At 50.1% G+C, this 20,045-nt stretch overlaps 1 non-coding gene across 1 annotated transcript; it reads left to right on the top strand.

The window, feature by feature from the left end:
- The first annotated feature begins 465 nt into the window (after positions 1–465).
- LOC112849019 (U6 spliceosomal RNA) lies at positions 466–572 on the top strand. The gene has a single exon (XR_003222470.1). It is a non-coding gene; the product is annotated as a U6 spliceosomal RNA (small nuclear RNA).
- Positions 573–20,045: the final 19,473 nt, after the last annotated feature.

The following is a 20,045-nucleotide window of genomic DNA, read 5'->3' as shown; positions in this document are numbered from 1 at the left end:
GAGTGGGGGGGGTGGGGGGGGGCTGGTCTCTTCCGCTCCCGTCTGGGCAGGGACTTGTGGCCGGTGCGTGTGAAAAAAGGTGGATGATGCCCGATTTCCTGTGCTAAGTCGTCAAAAGGATGCAGCCTCCTCCTGGCTCTCTCTGTCCCCCTCTCTTGATGTCAGGATGTTCGTCTTGGGAACCCAGGTACCACCAAGCCACGTGGAGACACCCAGGTGGGCAGGGACGGGGCCTCTGCCAATGGGCAGAACCAATTTTCTCGCCGTGCAAACGCGCCACCTTGGACGTGAGTCGTCCAGCCCCAGTCCAAGGGCTACGTGGCTAAAACCCTAGCTGACATCTGGCTGCGCGACCTCTTGAGAAAAGCGGAAGCCAGAATCGTGCACCCAGCTGCTCCTGGATTCCTGACCCACGAGAAGCCACTTGAGACAAATCATGTTTGTTACTTTAAGAAACTGTGTTACGTGCTCGCTTCGGCAGCACATATACTAAAATTGGAACGATACAGAGAAGATTAGCATGGCCCCTGCGCAAGGATGACACGCAAATTCGTGAAGCGTTCCATAAAAAAAAAAAAAACAACTGTGTTACAAGGTGGTTTGCTCTCCAGCACCAGATAACTAAAATAAATAGGAGTAGATTCAGTTAGTGCTCCTGGAGGGGCGCCTGTGGGGCTCAGTCAGTGAAACATCCTGCTCTTGGTTTCGGCTCAGGTCGTGATCTCATGGTGGGTGAGTTCCAGCCCCTGCGTGGGGCTCTTGTGCTGACAGCTGTGGAGCCTGCTCAGGATTCTCTCTCTCTCTCTCTCTCTCTCTCTCTCTCTTCCCCTTCCCTGCTGGCTCTCTTTCTCTCCTCAAAATAAACAAAAAAATACTCTGAACGTCTGCCTCTGCCAGAGTTTTCGGGGCCCAGCACTGAGCCTAGGGGGCATAATTTCCAGCAGCCATCCTAAAATCACCATGCTGGGCTACTTGCCGGATGCCATCACGCAGAGGCCTCACAAAATCCCCGTGTGCTACGTGCTGAGGTTAGACCTAGTTTCCAGATGAGGAAAATGAGGCCCAAAGTTCACAGAGCTGCTAACTGGAAGAGGTGGGACAGACCTATGTCTGTCTGTCTCCGAGAGGTCTCCCAGGACCCCTAAAGATGTGCTTTCCCTTGGCCTCAGGCTCCTTACCCCCAATCTGTCCCATCCCAGGACCCAGATAAAGGACGGCCCTGTCACCACATACGGGGACACCAGCTCAGTGTTTCAGGCCAAGTTGCTCCCTGCCACCTCTCCCATGTCCCCTGACTACCCCCTGGCTGCTAACTGTCCCATGGTGGCCCCCTCTGGAGGCTGTGGCTCTGACTCTGAGGGCGTCTCGCTCAATGGAAGACCCAGTGGGCTGTGGGGAGAAGAGGCCAGCCTCTGCCGGAGGCCGCCATGTGGGAAGAAACACGATGCTTCTCCAGGGACCTCTCCTCGGTGGTGTTGGGTGTAGCCCATTAAAGGTGGGCTGGCCAGAGCCCCCAGGGCCTCTGCCCGCCAAGCGCTGACCCCTGCCCCGCTCCCCCAGATCTTCCCACAGCCTCATGCCCTCAAGGACCCCGCCCTTCAGGCTCGAGGCTTTCTGGAACCTTCACCTGCTTCCCAGGAGAGACTTTCCAATACACGACAGTTCTATCAGGAATGTATATTGTCTGCTGGGACTGACGGTACCCCCCTCAGGCCCGTCCACTGCTCAGCATGTTGGAGACATTTCCTGGACTTCCTTTGACTTGTTTGTTTGTCCCAATGAAGCGGAGTTCGCACGCAATGTTACGTTACTTCCAATTTCAGGTCTCCTGCCTGGTGCGGCCTTCCTCACGTTCCAGTGCTGGCTCGCTCCTCGGTGCCACTCTTACCTGTGTTCAACCACTGTCCACGGGAGTGTGTGGGAGAGAGAAGGGTGAGATAGGGGCCTGCCCTCTTGAGCCACTGCCTGGAGGCTGTCAGTGGTGCAAACACGAGAGGCTGGGGAGCAGGATTGGGGCAGCCGGCACGGGGGGAGAGAGCCTGGGGGCGCTGCCTGGCCTTTCTGACCTCACCCCTACTAGTCCCCCAGAGCAGTGGTTCGCTCTGGGGAACATGAGGACCCAGGGACCACAGGCCCGGTCTCTAGGTCTTGGGATGATTTTTCCCTCTCATTGAGGTGAGCGAGGGAGCACGGACGAAAAATGCTCGGTATTCTCTGTCCTGAAGATGCACTTTTCCTTTTCTTTTTAAAAATTTTTATGGGGCGCCTGGGTGGCACAGTCGGTTAAGCGTCCGACTTCAGCCAGGTCACGATCTCGCGGTCCGTGAGTTCGAGCCCCGCGTCGGGCTCTGGGCTGATGGCTCAGAGCCTGGAGCCTGTTTCCCATTCTGTGTCTCCCTCTCTCTCTGCCCCTCCCCCGTTCATGCTCTGTCTCTCTCTGTCCCAAAAATAAATAAACGTTGAAAAAAAAAAATTTTTAAAAAAAAAAAAAATTTTTTAATGTGCTATTATTTATTTTTGATGGGGGAGGGGAGGGGCAGAGAGAGAAGGAGACACAGAACCGGAAGTAGGCTCCAGACTTTGAGTTGTCAGTGCAGAGCCTGACGCGGGGCTCAAACTCACCAACCGCGAGATCGTGACCTGAGGCCAAGACGGACGCTTCATCAACTGAGCCACCCAGGTGCCCCTGAAGACGTGCTTTTCTTACCCACAACTCAGGGCCATGACCCCCCACAGCTCCTCCTATCAAGGAGATGGCATGTCGGAACAGGGGTCACTGCCCTTGGCCTTCAGGGCGACTGTGGCCGTGAGGTTCTGGTTAGGGTCACTGAGCCCATGTTCCCACCCACCTGGACCCACTGGAACCCATGTGCCAGGAAACCCACAGAAGACACAGCATCTGTGGGGCAGCAAGCAGGGCTAAGGGACTAGAGTGACACTGTAGGGAGCCAGGGTCTGCCCTGAGAGGTCCCAGTGCAAACGAGGCCAGGGTCCCAGGTTCAATCTTGACACCAGCCAGTGCACTTTACCCTGATCCGTGGCCTGAGGCTGCGTCCTGACCGATGGTCACAGCCTGCTGCTCCAAACATGTGCTGCTTCTCCGGCCCCCTCTCTCCTCAACCACACCAGGAGACCCCAGAGTGACCAGGGCAGCTCGAAGGGGGTGTCATGGGTCTGGTCTCTGTAGCTCTTTGGCTCAGTGCACGGTTGGGCTCACCGTGGGTCTGGCTGAACCATCGGACAAATGGCCGGTTTGGAGGCCTTGAGGCTGAGCCTTGTGCTCCCTGGCCCTGCTCTCAGAGCCGGGAATCCTGGAGCCTGTGGAAGGGATCCTGGAGGTGGGGTCCCTGGCAGGATGTCCGTTGGATGCCATGCCCTGCACGTGGGGGATTCTCCAGGTCTCCTCGGATTGGTCTCCCAGACCTCAGACCTTCTCTGACCTTGGCCTGAGGCCTTGTGCCAGCTCTGTTCCCTTACACCCACTCCCAGTCCCAGACCCGCATTTCAGCCAGTGTCTCCACCCACGTTCCTCAGTTCAGAGCGTCCTCGGCGGTCCACGGCCAGTGGTAATTTGATCTTGTGCATCTGCCTGGCCTCTCAAACTGGATCGTCTCTGGTTTTTACAAATCAGACGGTATCATTTGTACACCTGCCTTCACAAGCAAGGAAGGGCTGGGTAGGAGTTTCTTTTTAAGAGCTATGTTTTTCCAAAACACTGGTATGAGATACACAAAAATGCAAGCTGGCTGTTCTGGAGACCGTGGAATTATAAGTAACTTCTTGATTTTCTTGGGCTTCCCAAATATTACTTCCTATATTTTTATTTTATTTTATTTTATTTTAAATTTTTTTTAATGTTTATTTTTGAGAGAGACGGAGACAGAGTGTGAACGGGGGAGGGGCAGAGAGAGGGAGACACAGAATCAGAAACAGGCTCCAGGCTCTGAGCTATCAGCCCAGAGCCCAATGCAGGGCTCGAACTCATGAGCCATGAGATCATGAGCTGAGCCAAAGTCAGACGCTTAACCAACTGAGCCACCCAGGTGCCCGACTACTTTCTATATTTTTAAACAAATGTAGTGAAGTTATTACTAAAAGCTTGTATGAGCTCCAGTCTTTTTTTTTTTAATGTTTTTATTTATTTTTGAGACAGAGAGACACAGAGCATGAGTAGGGGAGGGGCAGAGAGAGAGGGAGACACAGAATCCAAACCAGGCTCCAGGCTCCGAGTGGTCAGCACAGAGCCTGATGCGGGGCTTGAACTCACAGACTGTGAGACTGACCTGAGCTGAAGTTGGACACTTAACCGACTGAGCCACTGAGGTGCCGCTGAGCTCCAGTCTTTACCTGTGTCCTCCCCCAACCCCCCAGGGGAGGCCTACCACCTTCTCAGTGAAGATTTCCCCAACCCCTTGGTGATGCATCTTCCCAATGGAGAATGAGAACCATAGTTCTTAGTCCGAGTGACCATGTGCGTTTGTGTGTGTATGTAGGTGTGCATGTGCATGTATGCATGTGTGTGTATGTGTGTGTGTGTGCAAACAAGTGTATTGGGTGGGCATAAGAACTGAATATGCAGATATGTATTTTGGAAAGACTTTCTAGATGATTCTGCTAGCCACACCCCTTTTGGTTGAGAATTCTTATTTTTAACATTAGAACTAATCTTCCATACCACTGTAACTAAATCTATTAAGTGAGCCCACCCACTTATTCTTCCTAGAAATGAAAAGCCTTATTTTCTACACATTGTTATCAAAGTAGATTTGCTTATTTAAGCAGATTTACAAAATACAAAAAAGTAGGAAGAAAGAAAAATACTCAAAGTACCATAACATAATCACTCTTTGACTTTGGTGAGGAAATTAAGAAAAGAACATCAACATATAAAATGCGTTGCAAAATTCATTTTGAAAAAATTTGGAAATATTTTACCTCCAATAGTGTTTTAAGGTACCTATTTTCATACATCCTCACTGGCTTTGGGCAGTTAGAAGCACAGAGCTAAAATAGCAACAACTTACTATTTTAAAAACAACTCCACACAGGTGAAGATGCACACTGTGGGTAGGAATATCCCACATATCGCAACAGGAAATCTCTTTCCCAAGCCAGAGGCTTATAGTATTTCGATCAAGGGAACTGAAGCAAAACAAAACAAACACTAAGGTTGAACTAGTAATCTAGTGTTTGAACTATCCTAGATCCTACTGATGGAAACAGTTTTCCCTCGGCATGATTAATCCTTTCTCTTCCTAAGTGGTGTGTCTGAGAGATGGAACTAAACTACGAGCACTGGGCTGCATGGGTCTGCTGGGCTCTCAGACCCTGAAAGTGCTATAGTGGGAATGCCAGCCAGCCTGCCTCTCCAGCTCTAGGACCGAAGGCCCCCTCCAGCTTGCTTAGGAACCGTATCAGATTTGTCAAACATTCTGTGTACTCTGAACATGCAATGCAAGAATGGGAGAACAGAGGGGTAAGGGAATTGGAAGGATTGAATTTTGGCTTCCAATAGCTTCAGTAAAGGAAATGGAGACTATCTTACTTTTTTCCCACACACAGAGTGTGAGGTGAATCCAAAATGGAACATTGTAACAAATGAACATAAATGATGAATGAAAGGGCTGAGAAGCAGTGACACCCCAGTGGCAGTGAGCACACCTGGTGTCTGGATCTTGGCTTCTAAGTAACATTCTCCACTGAAAGGAACAGGGTTCCCTGGGAAACAGCTGACACAGGGGCTGGCCCAGGGAACATACCGGATCAGCCAGGAACATTCCGTGGTGCCAGAAAGTAAGATGGGGATCCAAAAACGATGGGGTCATGCCCAAACAGGAGCCACCTTGAAGTCTCTCCCAATGACTGGATCTGGGACAAGTTGAGCAACAAAATATATAATGCTAGTGATGGATTATAATCCCTAGAATAAACTAAATGCCCACAAGTCCATGCTGATAGTAATATGTAAGTGAATAAATAAATAGGCGAGAAAGCACAGCTCTTACTTAGAGTAAAATTCCAGTTAAAACATATAGAAATGGTGGATATAGAAAGTCACTATTTGGCGAACACATACTAATAATTGTAGGCAGAAAGAATTCATGGATGGTAAAATCAGTGGGTGACAGTATGGTGAGAAATGCCATATTTACGTAATCTCAAAGTACCTCCCCACTGGCTACTTATTCATTACAAAGGGAAATATGGTAACTTGACAGTGGAGAAACCTGGCAGACACAACTTTAACCAAATCATCAAAGTGGTCATTAATAGTAATAGAACATAAAGGTCTCATGTACCCCCTGTTGTGGGGCACTGGGAAGGACATAACATTGCTTAATGTTGGTGGAGGGGGGAGCTGGCAAAAATGCATAACGTGTCTCTTTGTGAGAAAACACCAGACAAATACCAATTAAGAGACAGTCTGTAAAACAATGGCCAGTATTCCTCACTGATATTGAAGTCATGAAAGACAGACAAGAATACAGTTTGTAAATGAGTTAATAGTGCTATGTCAACATTAATCTCCCGGCGTTGATAATTGTATCATTGGTTATATTAGACGTTAACATTTGGAGAAACTGGAAGAAGTCACAGTAGAATTTCTGTACTATTTTTGTGTACAATGTACAGTTGTATTGTAAATTTGAGATTATTTCAAAATAAAAAAAACTCAAAAAAGTGATGGCATGATTTTGTAGGGTTTCAAAATTTTTCATTGGGAATTTTATTTACTAATCACTTTGGGAAAAATTGGTATTTGAACAACACTAAACTGTTAGATCACATGGTTTGGTCTCTTCTTTAAAAACGAACAAACTGGGGCACCTGGCTGGCTCAGTTGGTTAAGTGTCTGACTCTTGGTTTTGGCTCAGGTCATGATCTCACAGTTCGTGGTTTGAGCCTGTGTTGGTGGCACAGAGCCTGCTAGGGATTCGCTCTCTCTCCCTCTCTCTCTGCCCCTCACCCCTCAAAATAAATAAATTTAAAAAAAAGAAAAAGAAAAACAAACTAACAACATAGAGTTTATTTAAAAATCTTGAAAGTAGTCCCCCTAGGAAAGGGACTATATTTTATGGTGAGCTGTAGAGCTAATAGTTATCCCAAACCAAAAATGTTGACTGAGTTGAACCCACTAAGAGTTCAAGTTGAACTAATTATACAAATCTTTGACATACTGTCTTGATTAAAAAAGAACTTAAACTAGCATTTATAGCACTTAGCGAAGAGGGAGAGTCTCACAAAAGTATGTACGTAATCAAGATATTTTTCAGAGACATACCTTGGGTTCCCTGCTGCTGAATTAAGAAGGAGGTCAATTAGCTCTTCCAGCTGAAGGCCATCCCTAGTTTCATGGATAATTAAGCCAGGGCTATTGTATCACTTGAGTAACATGTAAATTACTGACAATTTCAGAATGAGCTAATAAAGGAGACCCTCCCATTGGCTATGGGTTTTACTAGAAAATGAAGAGTCAAAAGTCTGGATATCAAGTTGGATTTTAATCACATTTAATCCTGAATCTCTGAATTTACTATTCGACGTGCATTTGAAACTACAGATGATTTCCATCACAGACTTTCCATTAAAAGTTCTCATTCAGGATGACTTCCCAGCCTTTTGTAGTTTTTATATCCTTTACCAAATCTCCACCAACATGACCTAACAAAATAATAGGGGGGATTCTCTGTAATCATTGGGAACTAGGAAAAGGCAACATCCAAATTCCTAAATTCCTGATGATTTACAGTAAGCAATGATACCAGGACAAAAATGAGGTAAAGGAAGGTGGACCATCCCACTACTTACATCTTCTGGAGGGGGCTGCAGATTATGGTGGTTCGGTTAATAGGGAAGGAACATGGTCCCCAGGCTGGGGCCAGCTTCACCCCACAGTAACTGCCTGGAGAGAGGTGGGGAGGGCATAGAGCAGGATGTCCTGCTGGGTCAGCTCTCCCTGCAGGTGGTCAGCTGGCACCAGGAGACGAGGGTTCAGCGCCCCCATCTGGCTGTGGACTGCCACAGCAGGTGGCCTCGAGGAGAGGACAGGTTCCAGCACCAGACTTGCCAGGTCTGTGCCACCTCCCTCTAATTGCAGCTCCTACCCTGCACACCAAATTACTTTAAATCCACCAAAAAATTCAAGAATTCCAAAATTTTCCATGCTTTTATCTTGGATAGGTTTCCTTTGAAGTTAAAAAAGCACTGAAAACTCACCAGGTTCTGTGGATGAAAAAACGGGGAGACCAGTTGGCTGTTCAGGCAAATTGGACATCTATGAAACAGAGGAAGTATTTTAATAAAAACAGAAGAAAACTTAAAGAACAAAAAGCGAAAGTTAGGAAATTTGAGATATATATTCTAAATGAGATTTGAGGAGATATTCTTTCTTCATGACTGTTTCCACTGATGCAATCAGAGAAAAAGAATTCTCAAAGCATCATGTACCCAGCTAAACTACCCATCAAGGATGAAGGCAAAACAAAGGCCTGTTAATATTCAAGAAATGCGAATATTATCTTCTATATGTCCTTTCAGGGATCAGGAAGATGTCCTCAGGGATAAAATTCAGCAAAATAAAAGAGGAATCTAAGGAAAAGGAAACGTGAAATTCAGGAATCAATGGAAATAAACCAAAAGTGCAGTGGAAAGGAACCGCAGGATGCTAATATGAAGACGGATAGCATACAGGGAGTGAAAAGTGACTCACAGCATGGGAGAGGAGCTTTGCACGCATATATCTGACAAAAGGCTCATCTCTAGAACATATGTAGAGCTCCTAAAAATCAATCATAGTAAAACAGTAAAACCAACCCAACAGTAAAATGAGCAAAAGACTTTGCAAAAATGATATCCAATGACCAATAAACGTATGGACAGCTGCTCGACTGCCCGGGTCATTACAGTGTTGCAAATTAAAACCAGTGAAGTGAGGGACACCTAGGTGGCTCAGTCGGTTAAGCATCCTACTTTGGCTCAGGACATGATTTCACGGTTCGTGAGTTTGAGCCCCGAGTTGGGCTCTGTGCTGACAGCTCGGAGCCTGGAGCTTGCTTTGGATTCTGTGCCTCCCTCTCTCTGCCCCTCTGCAGCCTGTGCTCTCTTTCTCTCTCAAAAAGTAAATGGATAAACATTAAAAAAATAAATTAAGAAAAAAACCTACTGAAGTGATACTCCCCACACATCAGAAGGACTGAAATAATACATCTTTAAAGACAGACAATGCTAAGTGTTGGCAAAGATGTAAAACGACTGCACTTTTGCACACTGCTTGTGGGAGCATAGATTGGTACAGTCTCTTTGGGAAACTCCATGGGTCAGGAAGGCAGAAACCCTTGGATCAGGGATTTGGAATCTTGGATCTGGGCTCTTCCTGCTGTTCAGTAGTAATGGCTTGGGGGCTCTGTGCCCTGTGAACCACTCTTCAAGAAGATTGGAGATGTGCCAGTCAGGTCCCCAGCAAGAAACAGATGGCACTCTCGGGCAGGGTCACGTAGGAGAGTATAATAAAGGGCCAGCGAACTGCGCAGGGCCCTGTCTCCCAGGCCGCCACCCGTGGGCTAAGCCTACAGCTGACATTGGCTCGCTCGTGCCCTCGGTAGGACTGCTCCTCGTCACTCCCAGGGACCTTGCGCTGCCCATTACCTGGACCTGCAACTTCGGGCACCCAGAAGTGCTCCCAGTAGGGGGCGCTGCAAGGTCCCACCGACGTTGAGGCCACCATCACGTGGGGCTCTTTGCGCCACCGGACTAGCAGGCAAAGAAAAGTATGGCTCTAACAGCATTCTGAAGCAGGTCATTCTTAGTGGCGGGGACTGTCCTGTGACTGTAGGGAGTTGAACAGCATCCCTGGCCTCTGCACCCTCCGCCTCCAACTGTGATGACCGAACAACCTCCAGATATCGCCAAATGAACCGGGAGGGACAGAATCGCTCATGGTTGAGAACTTCTGGTTTATAGATTTAGAAAATATACAGTTGAGTTCCGACGGCTGCAGGATTTCACTGGATCTCCTTTGTAACGAGGGACTGTTTTCCTGCGGAGCAGCCGAGCCAGGTGAGGTCAGAGCTCCCCGACAAACTTCACATGGCTGCTTCCCTTGTCCGAGGCTATTTTCCACGCAACCTCAGGCCCTCCTCCAGCTCCAAGGATGACTTTGCCTGCAAAATACTTGAAAAACATAAAGCTTGTGTTTTCTGATGCCTTTAAAAAAATAGTTGAGATGAGTTGGTACTGAGGAAGCAGAACGCGCTGGAGTCAAAGAGGGGACATTAGAGTCCAGGCTGCACCGTTCGCCCCGGTGCCGGGTCGGGTTCGTCCGGGGAAGGGGGGCAGCTTCCTCAGACCGTAAACGACTCCCCGACCCATGGGGTGGATGGAGTGAACGATATCACAGCCCTAAAGCCCGCGGTAATGCCTCCGCCTAATGCCCTCGCCCCGCTTCGGGCTGGCTGGGCGTCTCGTTCCCCTCGCTGCCCCTTGTGAGGCCCTTGCTTGTCTGCCTGACCGTGTGGCCGAGAAGCATCAGCAAGCAAGGGCGAGCTCCCCGTGTTGCCACCTACAGCCTTGGCTGTCCCGACGAGCCTGGCATTAACAACTGAAAGCAGAACTCGAGACTTTTGTAAACATCTCCCGAGTTGGCACGGAATGACCCCCAGATGAACAAATAGGTGTGGTGGGCCGAAGAAGAAGGCTTTGTGAAGCCCCACAATCCGTCCCACCAGGCCGGCGGAGGACGCAGGGAGGATGCGGGGCGGGGAGGACGACCCATACCCTGGAACCTTCCTACCTACGTCAAGTGCCTGTCCCCCGGAAAGCCATCTGGGGGAAGGAAAAGGGGGACGAGCGAAGCTTGTGTGTGCACGCATAGATCACCCATGTGCACACACACACACTCTCGGCTTCCCACACACGCACAAATACTCTCGCACACTTACACGCAAGCTCACACTCACTCACAGACTCTCACACGGAAAGACTCACACAGTCGCGCTCAGTCTTCACCCCCAGCCCCCTGCCAGCTCCCGCGTCCCTCTATGACTCAGGGTTCCCAGAAGGAAGACGCGCCACATCATGGGTTTGGCACTGGGTCCCCCCATCTTCCAGCCGCCCGGTCCGCGATGACTCACAGGCCTCTTGTTTATTTGACCACTTCAAGAAGCTGGGTTTCTGCCAGGTGTTTTCTTGGGCAGCGGGGGCGTGAGGCGGGGCGGGGGTGGCAAAGACGAGCAGGGCATTCTTGCCCAGCGACTCAGGAGGAGGTGGGCTGGGGATGGGGGGGCACTGCCCTGGAAACTAATGTGTCTCCCCTGCCGGCAGCTGCCAGGTGTCCCCAGCCCCAGGACGCAGAGGCCCCTAGAGTTGGGGCGCCCTCGGCCCACAGCAGACACTGCCCAGGGCCCCTGCCCCGGCCCCCACCCCGCCGCCTCTGGATTGCCCAGCCCTGAGCTCAGAACCCAGGCAGCTGCAGAAATGTTCTGCTTTGTGCTCAGGCGGTGCTCACAAGAGCCCAGGAAACAGGACACCAGCAAATCAGGAGGCTGCCAGAAACTTCTGGAGGGCCTCTATCTGAGGCCGTGGAGGCGGGGGCCAGGGGCCAGGGCCAGGGTGGGTGGGCTGCTCAGTAACAGCAGGGCTGTTCATATTTGCTTCTTAGGATTTTGTCAGTTTGGGGAAGACCAAGGGGAAGGCAGAGTGTTTTAGCCACCACCCGGGTAGGAAATGAGACTTGTTTTCACTACTTCTCGAAGGGGTTTGCACACGCGGATGCCCCTCTGACATTTCCTTCCAAGCAGAGCAGCCGTCCCCTCTCTGATGCATCCTGGGTGAATCTGGCGGGCATCTCTTGTCCTCGGGCTGACCCACGGGGACCGGGGTTCGAGGGGACAGTAACCCACTGCACATCCTTACTCTTCTTCCAGAAGCCACGGAAAACAAATCCCCGGGTTGGCCAGACGTGCGAGTCCAAGGCTGTGGGGCTGAGACCGCGGCTCCACTCACTCGAACGCCACACCCGCTTGTCACCCGGGACCCGTGTGGACGAGGCCGGGGCTCCAGGCACTGACTGGGGATGGCAGGGCATCCAAGGAAGCGAGCGGCCCCTGTGTGGATGTCCCCGCTTCCCCTTTAGCGGCGGCTGGAGACAATGGTTTCAGGACAAGTGTCTCTTAGACTGAATTCGACAGTCTTTGGTTTCGGTTCAAGAGGAAATGGAGAAAGAAAACGGACAGGCAATGGAGAGGGGCGGGAGGGGGGAGGTGGAAACCGAGTTTCAAAGAGATATAAACAGGGGGAGTGGGGACAGAGGGGCACAGCAGGGGAGGGAGGTCCATGGGATGGCATTGGGGATGGTGGACTCAGACTCCATACCAAGAGGGCCTCAAGACCGGGGGCGGGGGTGCTGACTCCACAGCGGGTAGTGTCCAGGGAGCCCAGGAGCTCCCAGACCAGCCTCGGTCTCCTCCGGTGGACGGGCCTGGGGAGGGGGGCTCCGTACCTGTGTTCCCTTAAGGCCGGAGGGAAGTCTCAACGTCCTGCTCCCCTCATTGCACACAAACATGTGGCCTTCACAGATTGTGGCCTGTGTGTGTGGCCCAGGCCCACACAGGAGCCTCGATCAGCCTAAAAGTGAGGCTGAGCCCAGAGCTCTTGGGGGAGCCCAGGAGGGAAGCCGAATGGGCTGGGGCCGGCCAGACCCCTGGGGCTGACCCTCACCTGCACCCCTGCCCCGGGGAGGGCAGACGACAGGAGCACACGGGAAACGAGACTCTGTCGGGAGAAGCAGAAGGCAAGGGTGAGAAAGGAATTTGGCTCTCAGTAGGCGATCTTTTGCGGTGCATGTATATTAATATATTAATGTATCTTAATTTATTCATCCGGAGGAGGAGCCCATCTTGAACTTGCATGATACCAGCGACGCTCTAGGTTCCCACCAAAATCCAAAGAAACAAAATCCTCATGCTGGTAGAAAACTTGAGTCGATCAGACAAAAACACAAGTTCTCTTTCTGGAAATGCTGAGCCAGTGCATTTGTAGGCTTGGGCGTTTTCAATTCTTAATATTTGAAGTGCCTCGAATTCCTTTTTCGGGGACTGACATTCAGGATTGGTAGTGTGTTAAAATTCACAGTCTTTCAAATGATGTTAGAAAACAGATGAAGCATTTGGTGCCCCTCCCAATCTTTGTCTAGACCAAAGTAGACACAGAAAATGGCAAAATAATTGAATTAATCTCACCAATGCTATTGAACGATGGGAAAGCCTTCAGTTATTCATGCTTGTAATTATAGAATGGGTCTGTAAATGGCAAAGGTCACATATATATATACACACATATGTATATGTATAGATGTATATATATTTCTTAAACATTATTCAATTTTGAGAGAGAAAGAAAGAGGGGCAGAGAGAAAGAGACAGAGGATCCAAAGACAGCACAGAGCCTGATGTCGGGCTCTAACCCACAAACCTGAGATCATGACCTGAGCCAAAGTCGGACGCTTAACTGACTGAGCCACCCAGGTGCCCCCCCTCCTTTTTTGAGAGAGAGAGAGAGAGAGAGAGAGAGAACACATAAGCGGGGAAAGGGCAGAGAGAAGGAGAGATTCCAAGCAGGCTTTGAGCTGTCAGCACAGAGCCCAATGAGGAGCTCGAACTCACAATTCTGGGATCATGATCTGAGCCTAAATCAAGAGTAGGACACTTAACTGACTGAACCACCCAGGTGCTCCTCTAAATATACTTTGAGGTTAATTGAATGACAAAATAGCGTTCGCTGCCCTGGTGGGAGAGAGGCACTGGGAGGGTGAGGACCTCAGTGGTGACACTTGTTGGTGTCTGAGAATAGTCCTTAATATCCTTGTCCCTGGGCTCTGGCTCATCTAATAAGTGAAGGATCGGTGGGTCACAGAGAGAGAGAGAGCGAGGAAGGGCGCTGGGACCAAGGGCGGATAATATCAAGGTTGGTTTTAGCCAAGCTTCATGGGAAGGGACCCGCTGGAGACAGGGACGTGGGTGCGTGACTCCCTTGAGAACCTGTTCAGCGCACCAGGTCTGTTGTGTAGTGTTGCGCCCCAAAACAAACATGCATCGGAACCCTCTGACTCAGGGGGAAAACTATCTGTTCTCGCTCCAAGCAGGCACCCTTCTCTCCCGTGCTATAGGTGAAGGTGTTTTGGGGCTCAGACAAGGGTGCACGGGCGCCTGTCAGCGGCCAGGCCACTCACCTGCAGACCCGCCCAGGGAACGCTTGCTTGTGGCTCTCTCTCAGCAGAAGAGAAGCTTCTCCCCGAATGCAATCTCTCAGGTGAAAGCATTAAAGCAAAACAAATGTACATTTTTTTTAATGTTTATTTTTGAGAGAGAGAGAGAGTGTGAGCAGGAGAGGGGTAGAGAGAGAGGGAGACACAGAATCCGAAGCAGGCTCCAGGCTCTGAGCTGTCAGCACAGAGCCCAACACGGGGCTTGAACCCACGAACCGTGAGATCATGACCTGAGCCAAAGTTGGACACTTAACTGACTGAGCCAGTCAGGCCTCCCCAAATGATGACAGAGAATATAGATGGTGTCGAGTGGCCAGTCGCTTCCCGTGTGTGCTCTCCTGGCCCTGGGGTTCCTGACGCACGTCTGGGGGGTGTGGGGTGGGGGTGGGGGGAGAGAATATTCCAGTTTTCCATTGGAGTTGGCCTGTGAAGGTGCAGAGGGGTCTGAGGGGGCTGGAGCCCAGACCTCTGGACGTACTGGTGAGGACAGCATGGGAAAGAACGTGTGGGGCTGGGCCCAGCATCCCTAGATGGGCTGCTGTTTGAACTTGAGCTTCTGAGACCTTGTGAAACACACGTAGGCAGCCAGAAGGCCTTTGCGGGACTTCAAGGAAAGGTTACTCGCATCAGTGAGAGGCTTGCTCTGGGTTGCGTTTTTCTGCTGTTGTCCTTGAAGCCTTGGCAAAACGGTATTGGGATGCGTAGACCGGTCTCGGCCATGCCGTGGGGGGTCAGGGACAAGGGGGAAGGGGTACACCAGTGTCCTCTGCTAAGGCCAGGGTGATGGCAGCAACAGTGTCACCAAGGGAAGACAGCTTCCCAGCAGAGTCTGGTTTCACGGTCGGGAGGCTGGGGCAGCAGGTGCCTAGGGGCACCTGGTGAGGCTGGGGGTCCTGGCGGGCCAGCACCAGGGCAGGCAGACCTGGAGCAGTGAAGGGTAGCACTGCGGCAAAAGTGCTTCTTTTTAAAATGTCTAAGGCAGGGCGCCCAGGTGGCTCAGGCGGTTGAGCGTCAGACTCTTGATTTGGGCTCAGGTCGTGATCCCGAGGTCTGGGCTCGAGTGCCGCGTCAGGCTCCGTCTGAGTGTGGAGCCGGCTTGAGATGTCTCTTTCTCTCTCTCTCTCCCTCTACTCCTCTCCCCAACTCGTGCTCTTTCTCTTTAACATAAAAAAGAAATGTTTAAGACAATGAGTGTCTTCCCTAAACGTCTTTTCTATCACTCCCAGCAGAGTCTGCAGAGCCAAAGAATGAATTCAATTAGAGAAGTCCACCACCAACATGTGCATGCCTTGTTCAGACGTCTGGAACTTGCTGGGTGATCAGGGCTCTGGGGGGGTGCAAATGGAAAAGCACGCAGAGGAGTCATCGGGTGTTTGGGGCTGTTTTTCTCAAACCGTGAAAACTTGTGTTCCCAAAACCGGTTTAGGAAGTTGGAGTGAAAACCCTTCTAAGCCTGTTAGAAGCCGTGTTTTAGGGATGAGAAAATGCGGTGAACCTTCTGCATCAGGTCATACACGGGGAAGGGGAACACTGGTTTTCAGGTCTGACACAAGGTCATGCTTGAGAGCTGAGACCCGGTGTCCCCACACCCGAAAGCCAACCCTTCAGAGCTGCAGCTGGCACTCTGCACGACTGGGAGTTTCTTCCATACCCAGGAGCAGACCTGCAGCCATGACCCCCCAGTCGCTTAGCACAGAAGCATCCTTTGGCACTTTGGAACTTTCAGCCCTCGCTCGTCTTCCTCACCCCCAGACCCAGCTCTTGAAGGAGGAAGAGGCTGCCATGGCCAGTGCCCATCAGCCCAACCTCAGCATGAGGGTCAGGATAGAGGTTTTTGCTGAAGCACTGCTTACCTTGTAACGTCATTTTAATTTTCTAACTAATATTCTTGTTCCAAAATCTTCAGGTACATCTCTGATTACTTCTCTTTAAAACAACATTTTTTTTAATGTTTATTTCTTCTTCAGAGAGAGAGACAGAATGTGAGCAGGGGAAGGGCAGAGAGAGAGAGAGGGAGACACAGAATGCGAAGCGGGCTCCAGGCTCCGAGCTGTCGGCACAGAGCCCAACGCGGGGCTCGAACTCACAAACCGGGAGATCATGACCTGAGCCGAAATCAGACACTTAACCGACTGAGCCACCCAGGTGCCCCAGATTACTTTTTTTTTTTAATGTTTATTTATTTTTGAGAGAAAGAGAAGGGACAAGGGACGGGCAGAGACAGAGAGACAGAGGATCTGAAGCAGGTTCCACACCGAGACTGCAGAGCCCAACTCGGGGCTCAAATTCATGAACCGTGAGATCAGAACCGGAGCCCAAGTCTGACACTCAACCAACTGAGCCACCCAGGCTCCCACTGATTACTTCTCTAGAAAAAAGAATGATGGGGAGAAACATGATGGGGTCAAGGAGATAAGAGATCTCTGAGATATTTACATACGCTGCTTTGTCTGAACATTTGACACTAAGGAGTTCAAGATGTCTCAGTTGTCTCTCGGAAACTTCCTGTCTAAGCCAGCATCACTATACGTGGCCTCAGTCATCTCCTTCCTCTGTGTCAGTTCAGTGTGATAATGAAGATGACAACTCCGGCCTGCTGGGCCCATCACACCGCTGTGTGGATGTGGCCAAGCTGAAGTCATGCTGTGGGGCTGGCATTCAGCTCTGAGCTCCCTATGGGTCAAAGCAAAATGGCGGAGCTAATGGCTATATGATGCTCGGGGTCCACAAGTTACTGCCTGACAGAGACCTGACAGGAATCTCTCACTTGGAGTGGGGGTTGGGGGGTCTCACATAGGCATGTAATGTGGTGATAGGTGGTACGGCCTCCATATTTTAGCAGCAAACACAGTGGTTCTGTCCTGAGTCTCCTTCTCAGAACGTCTTCTCAAGGGCAAGGCCCAGAACAAACATACGGTGCTGGACTGGGGCTCCCAGGGGATGCCCGCCGTGTGGCGCAGAGAACACACTTTGAGGATAAGGGCTCCTGGGAACTCTCCATGAATATTATTTTTTCATAACTGGGCCTTTGATAAAACCCAGAGAGCAGAGCGCTCAGAGTTAATTTTCTGATGAGAGTTGGGTGTCTTTATATTCTGTGTTGCAATCAAAGGCAGGGCCACACCGTCTGTCCCTGACAATATTGCCCAGGACAGGAGCCAAGGCCATCATCCTTCTCCACGGAGGGGCTTTGCCGTTAATCGGCGTCCAGCTGGGGTTCCAGGATGCTGACTCTGCACGTCCTCTCCACAAATGTCCAGGATAATTTGGTTAGATTCTCTTTTATTTTATCTTTCAAGTTTGTCATACATACATTTCAATTTGGTCTTCAGAACCGATAAAGTACAAAGATGTGATAACCCCCCTCCTCAAAAACAATCACACCTTCGCTGGATCTTTTACTGTTTCCCCTAATTGTTAAGAGCTCAGCTCTCCAAGTTCACCACGGATTTTGTTTCTTGCAGTTCTCCGTAAACACATCCATTCCACTCTTATGACAACAGGACCGGGCATTTCAAGGACCAGTGAAAAAAATTAAAAAGCAAGAAAACAAAGCATCTCGTGAAACATGTCCAATGACGGATGGCACTTTCCCCAGCCTTTAGGAAGGCTGCTTTCTCGGTGGGGACTGTGTCATTAACCAGGGACCTGATAGTCAAAGAATGGAGTGGTAAGGATGGCCCCCCAACTAGTGAGCTGGAAAAGCGTACTGCAAACGAGTAGAAAACACAAGTGACAGGGAAGGGTAAGAATCAAACAGATGTCTGGCTAAGCCGCTTGCCAGTGTAGACAGCTCAACTCAAGAGGGTTTCGAAACCCGGCATTAACCCTGCGCGTCTCGTTCTCCTGGTCAGAGCCTCTGCTAGCTTGAGGGAGGGAGGAAAAGCTTCTTCTGCGCAGATTCCCGCATCTAGAACGGCAGTTCTGGTCACATGAAGCACATCAGACACTGCATCAAAACAAACGTTTAGCCAAGATAATGTTGATAATGTGAGATCAAGTTCAAAACTAAAGCCTCCTAATCTTTTGAATTCGGTCCATATTGAAGTGCCTCAGCAAAATGAAAGCAGCTGAGGACATGTTCCCGTATTTCCATCCACATTCTTTGTGTTTATGGGGAAATGGGCTCGAAATCCTGTGAAGCAGTCGGCTAGAAATCTAGACTTTAAGGGAAGGCATCCAACAGGCTTAAGGCTACCAGATGGATTTGGAATTTCTTGGACCATTCTCCTTTGACATCATTTGCTGCCAACCTCACAAACAACCTAAGCCACTTTTTCAAGCATGTTATTTAATTCACATGGGATACCTGCGAATAGGTTTTTATCGCTATATGGATTATTAGGCATAGAGCATTTTGCTGGCTGTCCTGAGTTGCTCTTAGAGACTAGACACAGGCGTACAATTAGGAGAACATTATTAAATCAAAACTGGTGTTTGGCGACTCTCCCCATCATGTGATTCACAAGTGGAAAATGGCCTGGGTCCTCTTTTATTCAGAATGAAATCTTTTCCTACAGCTCCACCCAGGAGAAAAGTCATGATTCACATCCAGGATGCACACCCCGGTCAGGTGGGTGCACACAATGTGATTGTTAAAGTTCACTCGTTTCTTGAAAATACGTCTAAAGAACTCCTGGTTTCTGTCTCAACCAATCCAGGATACATTGTCAATGATTCAAATCAAGGAAATTTCCATATTGGTTCTAGCTTGCCTTCTGATATTTTGATAAAACTGCACTGTCTTTTCTTTCTTTTTTCTTTTTTAAAAAAATGTTTATTTATTGTTGGGAGGGCGGAGAGAGAGAGTGCACAAGCAGGGGAGGGGCAGAGAGAGAGGGAGACACAGAATCCGAAGCAGGCTCCAGGCTCGGAGCTGTCAGCACAGAGCCCGACATGGGGCTCGAACCCACAATCCATGAGATCATGACCTGAAGTTGGACGCTTAACCGACCAAGTCACCTAGGTGCCCCAGAAGTTTCTTTTTTTTTAAGTTTATTTATTTTGAGAGAGAGAGAGAGAGAGCGTGCGCGCGCAAGCAGGGGAGGGGCAGAGAGAGAGAGGGAGAGAGCGAATCCCAAGCAGGCTCCGTGCTATCGGCACAGAAAGCAAGAGTCAGATGCTCAACCCACTGAGCCACCCAGGCAGCCCATGCACTGTCTTTTCCACTATGGTCTGAAGGTCTGAACGCTTCCTTTACTTAGAGAAGCAACAAAATCAGAGGAAAGCTATTACTTTGCTTAACAGTAAGCAAACAAACAAACAAAACGGATCAGATTAGTAATAATCAGGGTTCCTAACTCCACCAAAAAGGCAGACTTCACGTCCTCACACTGCAGCGTTACGAGTGGTTCTCGAGGAGGAGGAAAGGTAGGCATCGCAAGGAGGTCCCGACTCCCCAGCTCCTGGGCTACTCCAGCCAAGAGCCCCTAGATACCTTTGTTCCCCTGTTTCTCAAGGCAGGGTGTCAATGAGGGTTGTTTTTAAGCTCCCCAGACACACAGAAAGCTGGGAGACTCCAGGAAAACTGCTCACCTCTCCCAGAAGGCATAGCAGCCCTTACCGCCATAACCTGGTGGATGGGAGCAGAGAAGACAGTCGCTGTTACACGGAGGCGAGGCAAGGGGAGGGGAGGCCAGGACACGGTCCCCAATGTAATCAGTGCATGGACATTTCGCCACGTGGCCTTGATGGGGCTTATTCAACCTGGCTTCCGTATCGGACCGGGAGGACGCTCCCTGTCTCTGACACAACCCCAACCCCTGCCGTCAGTATGCACGAGGCT

The sequence above is a fragment of the Puma concolor genome, chromosome C1, assembly GCF_028749965.1.
Source record: "Puma concolor isolate L17-30 chromosome C1, mPumCon1.1.hap2, whole genome shotgun sequence".
Taxonomy (NCBI): domain Eukaryota; kingdom Metazoa; phylum Chordata; class Mammalia; order Carnivora; family Felidae; genus Puma; species Puma concolor.
The sequence above is the reverse complement of the archived record's forward strand: the minus strand, read 5'-3'. Positions and strand labels throughout refer to the sequence as shown.